This window comes from Anomalospiza imberbis, chromosome 2, assembly GCF_031753505.1.
Source record: "Anomalospiza imberbis isolate Cuckoo-Finch-1a 21T00152 chromosome 2, ASM3175350v1, whole genome shotgun sequence".
Classification (NCBI taxonomy): Eukaryota; Metazoa; Chordata; class Aves; order Passeriformes; family Viduidae; genus Anomalospiza; species Anomalospiza imberbis.
Genome location: NC_089682.1, coordinates 40,268,113 through 40,283,518, shown reverse-complemented (window position 1 = coordinate 40,283,518; position 15,406 = coordinate 40,268,113). Strand labels below are relative to the sequence as shown.

General features: G+C 37.1%; 1 protein-coding gene across 20 annotated transcripts in view; it reads left to right on the top strand.

Annotated features, from left to right (window-relative positions):
- ROBO2 (roundabout guidance receptor 2) overlaps positions 1 to 15,406 on the top strand; it is a 1,029,216-nt gene that overhangs the window by 386,612 nt on the left and 627,198 nt on the right. The gene's annotated exons all lie outside the window — the stretch shown is intronic.

The window sequence follows — 15,406 nt, the reverse complement described above, 5'->3', positions numbered from 1 at the left end:
TAAGCTTATCCCAGCACATGAGAAGGGAGGATCTGTGAGCTTGGCTATGAAAGAGTGGAAGCCATCTTTAACACATTGATTCTGTTCAAATAGCATTCTGCCCCATTATCACAAAGAAAAAAACCAAAAAAAACCCTCAAAGTATTTTGTTGTATTTCATTAATATTACCTAAAGTTAAACCACATATTCAGTAAAACCAATATTTTTCTCCATTGTTTCCAGTCTGGAAATGCAATACTGTATGAACTGAACAAACAGAAGAGAATATTTTTCCTGCTTCTTTTTGTTTCTTCCTTCCCACCAAGGGCATGCCAAGCAATATTTAACCTTTAGAACCCAACCTTTAGCTATCAACAATAAGAGATATCATGTATGCTCTAGTTTTGGCCTGATACAGGATCCCTTTTAGGCTAGTGATTTCCAGCAAGTCACTGCTCTTGTGAAGCAAATGTACAGAATATAAGATGGATTTCAGTTTTAAAACCAGATTTTTTTTCAATTCTGTTTTCAGATTTAGACAAATATTTATTTTCAAGTCAAATAAAATTGCAAGTCTATCAAATAATACCAAGAAAAACATCATCAAAAGATAGAGAAAAATTCCTGAATGATCACTTTATAGTAACACTTTACTTTTTATAGTGGACTTCCATCCCAAGTAAAATTTTAAATAAGTTAAAAATAGCTTTGAGGGCAGCTAAGGAACTAAAAAGCCAAACTGCACAGGCATTGTTAAGCACATAGAGTATTCCTGAGAGATGTGTGTGTATGTGTGTGTGCACAGCTGCACAGCCACAGAGCCCATATGCCTGTGTATAAACAGTGAGTATCTGTACGTGTGCATGCGCATGTGAATGTTTTATAACCACATTGGCAGGTAGGCAGGAAAACCTGAATACAAATTAGCCTGTTTCCAGCACTCTTTATAGTGGCTGAACAGCTCTGGAGTTTGGATTAGAAGTGAAATAAGACAGTTTGGGTCTTGACTTAGAAACAAGGGGATTAAAGTTGGGTTTTAAACTAAAGTAGGTTTAGAATAGCTTTCTCCAAACTGCAATGTCTGCCTACGAGACAGATTGCTACTGAACATGCCAAGCTGACCTCATTCTCTACTCTCCTGTATAAACTTAAATACTCTTATTTTAGAGCAGAAGACCTCATCTAGATAAAGGATTACATTTTTCCAGGGTATCAAATCACTATTAATCAATTCTTGTAGAAATCAAGCTGTTTTTATTTTTTTCTCTGTCCATCTCCAAAATAGATGACAAATCCATTCAAATTATTACCCTGCCCTTTTCCCTTTATGTTCCCTTCACTTTTCTTTTGAAATCAATGTCTTTTTTGTACTTTTAGAATCATCTTACTTCATGGGCATTGTTCTTCCAGCACAGTTTTGTTTGTTATACCAATTTACATGCTCAGCTTATGTCATGTGGCAAACCTATGTCCTCCAAGGGGTCTTTAGTAAAGCTTTTTAATTCACTCCCCATGTCACCTGTGTTTCATACTCCACATTGTCCAGAAAGTGCCCATGCATCTCACTTCCTCCAGCTGAGTGCTGTTAAGTTCTGAAAAGGTGGACCCAAGCAGCAGAGTAACTTCTAACAGAAGTTTTATTGATTATTGACTTGAAATATAAAAGACTTTTTCTTCTTAACTCATCTTTATGTCCATTAAATTAGAAAAGTCTGTCATACATGTGAATGACTCTCAGATTATGAAGCTTTAATTTTATGCCTTAAAAATCTATTAATTTAGCTGCATGTAATACTTCAAGAAATATTTGGCCATTGATTTTTTACTGAGAACTTTTTATTTTATTGTAATTATTTTTGAAAATGAATTGATTTTTTTTTTGTTCTTCAAGTACTTATAAATTCATTTGCTATAAAGAAAGCTAACTGAGTTTTTCAAAATCTCACTAGGACAAATAAAGGAGAGTAGATTTCATTAAGCCATGTTTAATGTATCCTAAACCAAAACATCTTCATAGGAACTCTGGAAAAACATGCTATTCACTTTTAACAAGACCAAATGAAAGTTTCTTTTTTCCAAATGTATCTTAGAGGATGACCTGTTTAAATCTCTAATCTTGAGATAATCTTGTTTTCTAGGTGAGTTCATGTAAATCTAGGCTTAATATTTCAAGTTAACCAACACTTCTTTTTTTCCCCCCTCTCTAACAGATGTATGAGATTCATGGCAGAAGTCCAGCTGCCATCCTTGAATTTAAACATTTGCTGAGCTATTTCTGTGGGTTGGAGTAAGTCGTGTTCTGAGTCTTTAAAAATCTTTCAGGTCACGGTGGTTTGTCTCAGTTTCCAGGTAGTATCTCATTCTACTGCCTTTATAGTAAATAGTTACTGCTCTTTGCTTAGATAAGGGTTATCCCTGTTATCCTTACCCATGGTTTCCTTGTGGTTGCTATTTTCCCGATCTCCTATATTAACATGCATGTCTCAGTCTCCCTACACATTTTGGTGATGCTCAGAAGGAGCTGTTAACTTCTCTACACACAACCATAGAACCTGATTTTCTTCTTCCACTGTACCTCAAAATGCAACATCCCAGCCGGAACAGTACCAGCTGCAGAAGTGGATTGGATGCTGCTTAAAACAACCTCTGTTCCTTTGACCTGAGGCTGCAGTCATTCTTGACAGCAGACAGGATATTTTCTTTCTGGACAATGAGGATTTTTTATATTCCTCCAGTGCAAACCCTGACACCAGAGTGAACCACGGGACAACTACGACATGCAGACAAAGACGACACCTGTGTGTCTGATAAGCAGAGCTCTGCTTAGCAGCTGCTGGTTTGTTTCCCAAAAAAGTTGGCAGGTTGATTAAGATGGGGTGAATTAGGAGTGTAATCTGTTACAGAAAGCGGACACCCCATAATTAAGATACATTTTTTCCACTGCACTATCTCTGCTCTTATGTTGATTTCTGTATTTCAGTTTCATGCTCTGTGTCTGGTTTGAATGAGAAATATTCAGTCCACCTGGTGCTGTCAGTTGCAAGTCATGTCTGTTTACTCTGTGCATTAAATTAGGCAATTAGCTGCTTGAATGTATTTGTACAGAAAGCCAAGTAAAATTTTATTAAAATACCTAGCTGGCTGTAAAAGGCCTTGATTGACTTGACTGACTCTATACAATGATCATATTGCATCTACTGATATGGAAGTCTTTTGGAAAAAAACCCCATGTCGTGGATTGGAGAACTGTTAGAGGAATGTTTCTGGGAAATCAGACAGCAGAGCTCACAGAGACACCCATAAGTTCTTACCTCTAAAGCTTCTGGCTTTGGCCCTTGCAGATTTGAGAATCACTCAAGTTAAACTACAGGCAGTTATAACTAACTGAAATCTCATGTAACTTAAATCTGAAAGCATCTAAGATCAGGTAGTAAGGCTAAATTCAGGTTAGTCTGGCTGTGTTAATAATTTCTCACTTAAAAGTTGCTTGTCACACTGAGCTGGTGCCAGAGCTGACACACAATGTGGAGGAGCTTGATGCCAAAGACAAGGCTCCTCTCGAGAAAGGCTCTGGGCCAGATTTGCTGCTGTCACAAGTGGCATCTTTCCCTTAGTCTCAGCTCCCATAGAAAGTGGGAGAAAAACGAATCTGTTTCAAGGCATTTCCAAGAGGTGGGTAAAATCTGCCATGACACAAAGTTTATTGACTTTATAGTGTAATAATCAATGCCCTTGTATCTCCAAAATACCTTAAAATATATGCCTTTTAAAACTTTAAAGTGCTTGGCAGAGGAAGATTTAAACACAGAAGTGCAATATCGCTAATTCTTCCCTGGAAGCTGGAGGGATAACGCTCTAATAATTAAACATTTTCAGAAATTAACTAGTAATATAACTTTAATGATGCAGTTAATTTTTAATTAGAGAAGATGTGTTCTGACATTTACTGGAACCATTGTACTTTTGCAGAGCATTTCATTACTAACAGCAATTTACCTATAATTTGTGCATGCATGTGCCACCAACATTTTAATGTTTATAAAGAAAATCACACCTGAATCCCAGCACATGGTTTGTATTTTACTGGAGGGGTTTTTCTCCCTTTTTTTTTTTTTTTTTCTATTTTGGTTTTATGATTTGTAGTTAAACATTTCCAGGAGGCCTTTACATAATTCAGTGTTTTTTTATGAGTTCCCCCCAGGAAAAAAAACAACTTGAAATTAAAAAAAAAAAAAATCTGGAGAAGCAGGAAGGTGGTTTTGCCAGGATCAGACCCTTGTGAGCAAGCCACTTCCTCATCTGAATTCACAGCCAATTACTTAGTGTTGAGAGGGCTGAATTTGGGTTTTGCTTGCAGCTGTAACAGAAGAGTGGAATAGCTTTGCCTTTGTGCTGGGTAACAAAGCTCAGGGCTGGATTCTGAAACAGCATCTCCATTCTCTCCAAACTCAATGCAGACTTGGAGGCCAGCACTCAGGAATACCTATTCCTGGTAATCAGATCGTGCTTTTCACCTTCTCAACAAGGAAAATGAGAGAGACTAGTGCAAAAATTACAGCTATTCATTAGAGAATTAAGGGAAGGAAATGCTAGATATTGAGAGTTCAGCAATTCAGTGGTCAAAGAGGCCAGTCAATGGCTGATATTTTGTATCTTGATATGGACATTGACTTTTGATCCTAAACTCTTCAAAGATTCTCAAAACCCTTTCTTGACAACCATTTCCTGGACAGAGTTGTCTCTTACACCTAAAGAACGAGTTCTCTTACCTATGTGAAGATAAAACAATTGCTTTCTAACTTTCTCCTTGTCCATATGGGAAATAATTTTAGTTGTTTCAGAACTGTTTTGTTTTTCCTCTAAATATACTGTTTCCTAGACTAAACAACTTCAGTCTTTCACCCTTTTTGTGCATCATGTTTTCTAATCAATTTATCATTCTTACTGCTGTTCTCTGGACTGACTTTCTCCAGATTTCCTGAGGGAATGCTAGAAACTTGCTGAGGTCTCACCAATGGAATCACCACCTCAGCATGTTACCCAAAGCACTTCTATCAATATGACCTAACAGAAGAACTGCTTCCCTCCTTTCCCCAAACATTGTATTGAGGGTTCCTAATGGATCTGCCATTTGTCCAGACTTTTTTCTGCAAGAATGCTTCCTGTTCCTATTTTAGTCCTTTTGTATTTGTCTTTCCTAAGAATAGCACTTCATGCATTTGCTGTTGTTGAATTGCACCTTATTGATTTCAGTTATCCAGAGTGCTTGTGACCTAGGGGTATCCAGAAATCTCTCAGTTGTAATGGAAAGTAGAGCATAAATCTGCATCCAGGACAGACATCTGTGGAATCTCAGTAGAATTTCCTTTCACTTTTGAATAAAATAAAGAGGAAACTTTTCAAAGTATGATTTTTGCTCTTAGTTCATATATTTTTAGATTATGGTATCCTTGAAAATAGAAAACACAGAACTTAGTAACATGAAAGTTTTATGAAAAAATGAAGGTTTTATAGCTCTGTTCAGTTAAATTATTGTTGCATAATTTAAGTTAAAATTCCTTGGTTTTCTGAGTGTTGCTTCCCCATCAGACAATCTCTGAGCAGATCTTAAAACTTCACATACCTCTGCCTCCAGTGCCTGCAGGATTTCAAGTTTAATAAAAGTAGATATGATTAATAATACAGTTCAAATGCAGTTTCCTAATTTAGAAAAATTGGTAGACTGTAATCTAAGCTGTTTTGATGATTTTTTTTTCCCTGCTGTGTCAAGCAGATTGACCTCTTAGTCCCCACAGTTCATGGTATGTGTTGGGATGTAGATTTTTTCTTTTAGGCTGAATAATTCAGGTGTCACCCAAATATGTTATGACAAACATTGAACAGTGCAGCTAAAGCTGCAAAAAAAAATAGTTTACATCTTATGAATTTGGACAGTGTTGAACTGGTTTTAAAAGCAGCTTCCCATACAGCCCTCTGAAAATTTGGAAATTCTCCTCTAGCAGTGCATTGTGATTGGTCTGAGCCAGCCCTGCCCTTTTTTTTTTTTTTCCATTCTTGAAATTTTCATTCTGTTATGCTTTGTGGAGCATAGCAGGCTGAGTGTTGAGGGATAGGTATTTATGTCTCTGCTTCCTCAAATTAAAAAATAATGTCAAATAAAAGGCTTGGTTTGTGGGATGTAGTTTGGTTGGGACAAATGCTTTCATCATTCAATGGAACACAAAATGCTGATTTAAAATAAAGGGCATTTCAAACACCCTACAGGCCTCTACTGGGTCATCATTATTTAACTCCTTTGTTCTGAGCATGGGGGGGGTTGGGTTGGTAAAGAAGTATCACTTATTTTTATTGAATTACTGGTGTCCACAATTCCAGTGAAACTGGCTCCATTTGATGTGAACAAACTGTACATGCTAAAGTTATTTATTGTCATAAGAGCTGAACACCAAATAAGGATGTAAAAAAATATTTTTTCTAGAGCCTTTACAGAGTGATCATGTGCTAAAATCAAAAGACTGGAAATTCAATACATCAAAATTTCAGTGTGACTGGTGAATAAGTTTGTTGTCTGTAATGAGGCCAGAAATTCCAGAAAACATTTAAATATTCGTAATATTTTTCTGGAAAACATATCTGTCAGAAAGTGGCAGATATTCTGAAAATGGCTGTTGTCATTTCTCTTGTTTTTGCTGAACAAAGTACTGCATTTAAAAAAATGAATCAATATGTTTTCCCAGAGTTTCCACCTAGCAACACAAGAGGAAGAGCTGGTGATTCTTTTTGCCAGGAGATTGCATCCTTTGGGAGTTTGCAGACTCTGGCAAAGAATCTGAAGGAGACATCAGTGGTACCCACTCCCAAAACTAAAAGGAGTTGTTATTACTTTGACTGCTTTGTTCAGCTCACACTTACCCAAGGCTCTTTCCTTCTAACATTCTCCTTTCTAAAATGTACTGGCTTTCAAGTTAGGTTTGAAGTCACAGACACATTTTTCCCCCCCATATTTACTAGCTTTTGAAAATGGTTATGGTTTGAACCCTGCTTACTTCTGGTTTTCCTGTTTATCTCTGCTTAAATTCCACTTTGCAGTCTTGCAGTGCTCAATCTGCAGCAGTTATTTTACCAACCAGATAGTTGTCAGAAACACAGGAGTTTAGCTTTTCAGCAGGGTAAATCCAAATGAAATGCTTGACTGGAGTGGAAAAAACCCACATTATTCAAACAAAATCGCTTGCAATGACAGCAAAAGGATAAAACAAGCTAACTGGGATTTTGATTTCGAGTTGTATAAGAGGATTGTTGAAATAAATGGTACTGAATTAATACAGCAAAGATTTACTTGTGAAAACTTCCCTTACTCTTAAATATGTTACTGCTTTCTCCTCCTGTAAGGGCAAGTTTCTGGAGCAATTCAGGTGCCTCCTTACCAGAGTGAAGGAAGCATTTGAACTCAATTATCAGCCAGCCAGCTGATATTTTGGGTCACGGCACAGGTCCATGGCTGATCCAGGGTGGATATCCAACTAGTGATAAGCACCCATGCAACCAGTCACTCACTATGCTTCCCAGAGGGACATGGGAGAAAATAGGAGGAATGGCAGCAGGAAAATTCATGGGTCAAAATATAGACTAAGAAATCACCTATAAAGTATTCCAGCAGCCAAAACTGGTTTGAGTTGGGAATTTGACATAATTGTTTTTGCCAATTAGCATAAATATTTTATTACCTATTCCAGTATTGGGAAACAAAGGAGACAGACATTGAAACACCTTTCCTCCCACATTTACAGCATCCACTTCACTCTAGACTCCTTTCCTTCTTCCTTTCTAGTGTCTACTTCATTACTTCACAACCTTGCTAGAGAGAGGTTGCTCTCAGTCCCTCCACCGAGCCTACAAGCAGTCCAGGCAGTGGGAAGTGATTTCTCTCTGCCCACTCCTCATTTCTCATTCTTCCTGAAAACTTGGATGGCTCCTCCACAGGCTGTGGCCCTTTTGCAGTGTGTTTGCTCCAGCATGATCTCATCCACATGCTCCTAGTGGCTTCAGCACCAGCCAATGATGAGAAAGCAAATTATATGATGTGTTATTAACAGGTGAAAAGTCATGGATGTAAAAATAGTTGCCTTTCATTTTTCTTCACAGGGAACATTAAAAATACAGTACTTGTACCAGCAATTTTATATTTTGAGGGCAAAGCCTGAATGTCTGCAGTGCTGTAGTTGACACTTGAAATGCCACATCCCAGAGATATTCTCTTGTAGTGTAGAGCAGTCATTAGTGCTTGGTGTGACATTCCTACTGCAGTGAGCAGAAGGGATTCAAGCTGTTTGCCTCTACTTAGTATATAAGAGCTGGGATTCTTTCTATTTCCAGGGCAGTTTTCTTCATCTTCCCTTTCCAGGTTTCTCATTCAACCTCTTTGTTTAACTGCCACTTTTCTGGATTCAGCAATTTGCTGGGGGTTTTGGGGTGGATGTGGAACAATTCTCTTTCTGCATTTGAGTTGGAAACCTTTTAAAATTGTGGACAATTTTTATGAAAGAGGAAGAAAGGAAACATACTTAGATCCTTGTGAGTTTGCAGAAATCTCCTTATCAGGTATTGCAGCCTTCTGCTTCTGGCAAGAGCAAACTCCTCCTTCCTACATTGTTCTTGTCATCAGAAGCCATGTATATTTTTGAGAGAAGATTTCTATTTATGTGTTTATGTTCATTTATTATTTCTGTGTGAGAGATTTATTTGTGTGAGTGAAATCTTGTTGGTTCATTACCTTTCTCTGAAGGTCTTTTTTCATCCTGGGTGAGAATGCAGTAGCTCCTGCCTCTGTCCTTGGCCCACTTTAAAGGCATCTTGCTCTCTGTCAAGTCAACCTTTGTCTGTTACAAACATGGTGGCACTTCAGGTTTGAAAATACATGGGTTGTGCATTATTTAGAGAGACTGAGATGTGGGCTTGATTCAGCCTGCAGCCAAATACTAACTTTAAGACTAGCAGGACATAGTGAGAAATTCCTAATAAAGGATGCTTATCTATAAGAACAACTAGAAATATTACCTCCTCTGTAACTGGAATCCCAAGCTCAGCTGATTAAAGCATTCCAGCAGGTCTTTATTGAATCCTTGGCCAATTCCATTTCTAAGAAAATAACCTGCCATCCAGCTGGTACCCAGGCTTTGTTAAAGAAAAAAAAAAGAGGAGAGAAAGGGAGGGAAAGCAAAGGGAGAAAAAAAATCAATCCTATTATTATCACAAAATTCAAAAGGTTGTTCACATCCAAACAGTAGGAGGTGGACAGATTAAACTTTTAGAACTGTAACAACATCTCTCTTAGTGCACTCTAGTTCAGCAAAGTGAACCTTGTAAGACTTGACATCCATCACAACATTTCCTGCAGTTACCACTCCATTACTTAGACCAAATCCCCAGTTCTAGCTTGCAGACTATAATTTGAAGACATTAAATGACTATACTGTGGAAAGTATCTGATGATGTATTGTACTTTAGAATAATAAAACTACTAAAATTGCAGCTTTGAGAACTAAATCAAGTATATAATTATCTGTGTTTGTAGGATTTCCTCTAACATCGTTATGTTGTTTAAGCCATGCCTTTCTTTGCCTTTTGTTAATAACCCATGTTCTTAGAAAGAGGATCATGTATTTGAAAATGCTCTTGGCACAAAGCCCTACTCCCACCTCCTTTCCCTCCTTCTTGCTGACCCATAAAAAATCTTCTGACTTTGATTTCACTTCACATTCAAATGCAATGGCAGAGGCCTTAATGAAAAAACTTAATCCAAGTGCTTCATTTTCTTAGCTGCAATTCTCACATTTGGAGAGTGTCTTAGTGCCAAAATTCTTTCCTTTTGTTTTTCCTTAGCCTTTCTTTTCAGATGAGTGCTATCTGGCACTAAGAATAAGCATAGTAATTGAATGTTCAGGAGCTGGTGACTTTAGGGAGCTTGCCAACATAAAGCATTACAGTTTCTTTTATCACTTTTTTCCTTATCACCCAAAGGAGTGCTTTGCACATTTGGAATTGCTGTAGTTGACTTCTCCTCTAAAGTCATTTTACCCCTCCTTTTCTTCACCCTTAACTCACTGTCATTATGTACTGGTTGCTTCCCTAGCATATCCCAAGGAGTATTTTGTCAGTATTAAGGATGATTCTCCCTTGGTTTTTCAGGCTGACTGCCCTGCCTGTGCTCTCTCCAGGCAAGGATCCTTTGAAAGCAGTGATGAATGAACCTTGAAGGGCTGAAAGCTTGTATGCACCTGAGGTTCATCAGACAGCACTGTTGTCTGGATTTACTGCTTCTGTAAAATTGTCCTGAAATCTCAGCAGGTGACATTTTGGTAAGGGCATTGTGGAGGTGCTGCTCCTGGCCCTCTTGGGAAGGAAGACAAAATTATGCAGAGCATCTTCTAGAAATTTGAAAGAACAATATGGGGCCAGGATAATTTTTACTGAATAATAATAATAGTAATAAAAGGTAATAATTTGCTTGCTCACATTTATAAAGTAAGGAGTGGTTTGAATGAGGTGAATGATCTTACTCTATCCATCCCAGCTTGCACATTGACAGGACAAAAATTGAAGCCATGTGGATAAGTGAACACATACAATTAATGTCTGCAGGTTGCCAGACAGGTCTAACATGAATTCATCTTGTCCCAAAAGCTAATTGGTTCTACATTCTTTAGAATGTATTTTATTCCCCTTCAGAAAGAGAGCATTTAGATTTCTGTATCTCTTTTTGCCGTGTCACATTCAGTGATCTCCAAAAAAAATATTACTAATTCAGTAAGAATTTATTTGTATCTTTATGTGTAAGAAAAACCATAGCAGCTAGGAAAAGTCTGTATTATTCAAGATCAGGAATGGATATATTATAGTTTTGCTTGTGCGGGATTGGGTCATGGCATAACTAGATTTTCTGTAAGATAGGATGAGTATTTTATATCTCTTAGGTGTAAGAGACGATTCCAGATCAGTTTGCTCTAAGAGATACTATTTGAGGAAACATCAGAAGGAAATAAAATTTAAGTTGGCAGGTACACCAGCAGAGCAGCAACACCACTGTAGTGTCCAGCTTTCCCTGAGAGCTAAAATAGACTTCCTTTTCATAAAACATAAATATCCTATCATCAGATTGCTTGGGCATGTATTTATTTTTGTATGATACTAGATAGAAAATGTAACTTAAATCCAGAGGACTCAGTCAAGTGTGATCAGATTCCTGTAACATGATGATATCATTCCACAACTGTTTGCGGGAATGTAGGAAGACAATCTACATTTGTTTATGCTTTTTGTTATCACAATAAGGATCAAAACAACCTGTAGTTGAAAAGGTTGACATTATTTATTGTCCTTTTTTATTGTTTAACATTTTTACATGAACTATCATGACAGGTCTTTATGAGGGGATGGTAATAATGAATTTACCCCTTGACCATAACCAAAATAAATTTAAGAAAAACAAGCAAATGTTATTCCAGGCAAATCTTCCTGTAACCTGAGAAAGAAAAACTGAAAAGCTTAACATCATAGAGAGAGCTGTGGATATCATTATGCAAATTTCACTTTTGCTCAATGACAGGCAAATATTACAGTGATAAACAGCTGTCTGTATTCATTTTTTAGAGTTTATGACTTTCTCCAAGTATTAATTTTAGCATGGAATCATGACAACTCTGACCAAGTGTGCATTACAGTACATCTAGCCATTTCCACTTCCATAAAATGATATTTTAGAGTTACATTGGAGTGTTTGAGTACTGCAGATTAAATCATGGGTATAAGGGGAAAGCGTGGCATAGAATTTAAAAATATTGTTGCCCTTTGGCTGGTCTATCCTTTTTCCATGGAGGGGGAAGAGTAGTAATAATCATTCTTCTTTTGTAATTGCCAAGATTCCTGCAGCTAGAGGGAATGGCTAAGCAGTTGTCTTCCAGCCTTTGAGGAGCTAATGCCAATGCACTGTTTCAGAGCCTTACAGCCTTACTTTTTTTCCTTCATGGAAACACTGGTTATTCTGAGTGTGTGCCCCAAAAAAACATGAAGGAGACAAAATGGCCACTGGCCACTGTAGAGCAATGCAATTTTCTAGCCTTGTTACTTAGCTTTGGCCCTTTTATATATATATATATGTGTGTGTGTGTGTGTGTGTGTGTGTGTATGTATCTATATATACATTTTTTAATAAATATTGACTCCCAGAGTGTTTATCCAAGTTTCATATATTTTATTTGCCTCCTACTGCTCCTCATACTAGGAGTTTTATTGTAATAAGTAGATCCAATACATTGAAGATGAATTTCTGAAGGAGGAAAGTTACCCAAGACTTAACATTTTGTTGGACAGAGGTTTTCTATGCCATTAAATTAAGATAGACCTTTTCCCTTTTATGTGCTTCTGCAATGCTTGATAAAAAAGTTTCTCATTCACACATAAAAATCCTTCTTATATCTTGCTTCAAACTGTTTCCAATTAGATTTTAATGCCAACATGTAATTAGATGAAGTAATATTTATCAATATGGCAATACCATTATTTCTCTGTTGTCAACTTTAAAAACAATTGTCATAATATTTCAGTGCTTCATAGTTATTCACAAGCAGGTGTGCAGGCAGTCACCTACAGCACTATAGGAGAAAATAAAATTTATTTATTTCCCTCTCCTACAGCTAGTTATTATTATTCTGTGTACAGACATTAAACCTCTCCCTCCTGTAGACCCGTGCCACAGGCACTCAGAGATCTGGCTCGGTTCTGTGGTGTTTTAGAGTATTAGTTATGTTCCAGGCCAACACCATTTGTCATTTTATATCCAAATCCATGTGCCATTTTGCTGATGAGATGTAGCCCATTCAACTAAACATGTGAGGATTAGGTACCTGCAGTATCAGAGGGAGAAAAATGTGAAATATCTGCTCAAGCTGATGGTGTTTGTGTGAACCTTGTTAATCTCTGCAACATGCTGGTAGCACAAAGAAAACACAGTTCTTCTCTGGTAAATGAGAGGTTGGGTCCTTAACTGCAATAGGGCAGGTCACACCCCCTTGCTGGTAGTAAAATCCTTGGAAATACTTATGCAGTAAGGGAACTCAGGGTGAGTATAAAGGAGCTTAGCCCTGTATTTTCATCATGCATAATTGCATTTTTTCTCATTAAAATCCCACTCTGATTCTAATTAAATTCATAATTGTTCTGCATTTGATGCTATAAACTGTTGTGTAGTGTTGCGGGGTGCTATTTAACAGATGTCATCCTCCCCCCAAGAGGCAGTGGTATTTCATTGCTGTGTGAATTGATCCTTCAATGTGAAACCTGAACAGGTCCCCAGATAGCCAAGCAGGAAGGGGGATATTGTGAACTAGCAAGAATGAATAAATGAGGTAACCAAAGAGACCAAGAGATTCTGTCTTTCAGAATGCATGAGATATAATTCCTTGCACTTCAATATATTGTAAGAGAGTAATCTAATTTTCTCCTTTTGTCTTCTATTCATAATAAAGTTACAAATTCATAGTGATACTTCAACACATGGTTCTCAGGCTCAGGGTTACAGTTTTTAGAAATTTGCATTAGTGTTTTTTTTGTTGTTGTTGATAGTGTTTTTCTTCCAGTATACTGCAACCAGTTTGATTCTTACACTCACACAGAGCTGAGAAAGTTAGTCTTGGCTTTTTTCAGAATATCCCTTTTTTCAAGTGTGTTAATTGCATTCACCACCACTTCTCCTCCATCTCTGGCAGATATACGTGTGCTCCTAACACTCTTCATCCTTTTTGCTTCAAAATAGCAGTTTGATTGTTTCTGATTTTATTCTGTCAGGTTTTCCTGCCACCACACTCAATATTTACCTGGGGACTCACCCACATCCATCTCTGATCAGCTTCTTCTAGTACAAATTCTCAGTTTGGCAAATACCACAGAAACTTGCTGGTCTTCAAGCAGATCAGAATTACATAATATTTAATTTCTATAGCCCAGACTTCCTATTACTACACTGAGTACAGCCTTATATAAGTTTAAGGACTAAAACACTGAAGTACGCTAAATAATGTAACAATAATGGTTTGCAGAAAAATGGAATTAAGAAACTAAGAGAGAACAGCAGGATATCAGTGGGTCAACATTAATTTCTAGTTCTTTTCTGTATAGCAATATGTTGAGTCTCAAGATGGTTTTAAATTCCTTGAGGATCCTCAAAGATAGTTGTGTTATAAAATGCATGTTATTATTTACCATACAAACTATTCACCAAAATCATATCATCTCTTCCATTCACATGCAAATTCCAGGGAATTTCAATAGGAGAATAAGATTGAGCATGTTCTGTTCTGAACATGTGCTTCTTTTTTAGACATAGGCTGCTCATCATGAGTGATGAGTATTGGAGGTCACTAGCAGTATTCTGTGTTCTTGGATCATTATGAATTATGAATATTGCCCTATGGGTACTGCCATGTTTTTTTGGGTTTTTTTTTGGTTTTTTTTTTTTTTTTTTTTTTTTTTTTGTTTTGTTTTGTTTTGTTTTGGTTTTTTTTTGTGTGGTATTTTGGTGTTTTTTTTTTTAGGAATGGGAAAATTTGTTTTATAAACAAAGAGATTCCCCTTTGTTTGCAAATGAGGGCAGAAGTTTCCTTGCTTTTCTTTCATACTGCCTCTAACCCACTGCTTATTTTAATGGCTATCTCCTGAAATTCCTGTTCCTCTCTGAAATGTGTCTGAGTCAGACATACAGTCAATTTCAAATTGCAGTGGAGATATATTTACCTTCTTTGCTTTTAGGAAACCAGACAAAAATGCTTAGTAAAGATGAAAGGGTTAATGCTGGCTTACTTCACTTAGGCAGGCAAATATGAGGGTGTGCAGTGGATCTCTAACTCCCTCTTTATCGTCTTTTTCTGACTAACCAGCCATACTAGCTGCCCCATGGTCTGCTTTTGTTGGCAGTCTGGAGAACGAGAAGCAATCAGAGGGATGATTCTGCCTGTTTCTGCATCACAGGCAGAGTCAGGGTAGCAGACTTGTCTAAAATGAATGTTGTTCCTAGTTAGTGGCTGGAATAATACAGTAACATTTACAGAGTTGAGGGACAGGAACGAAGATTTCTCACACAGCTGCCATTTTTTTCCCAGTTCTTCACAGAATTGCAGAGCTCACTGCATTTTCTCCTAACCAGTAGATTCACTAGATTGAATGCCACTCAATAGATTGAATGAAAGTGGGTAAAATTATTATGAGAATTCAGATACAGTGATGGTCTGTGTTGATATGTATCTGTATAAAGCACAGAGTTCTGCTTTTCACAATTAGTTATACCATTTTTTCCTTTGGGACACAGGAGTTCATATTTTATATTCCAATTTGATGACTAGGTTTCTTTGCTATCAGATTTTTAGTCAAAGAGCC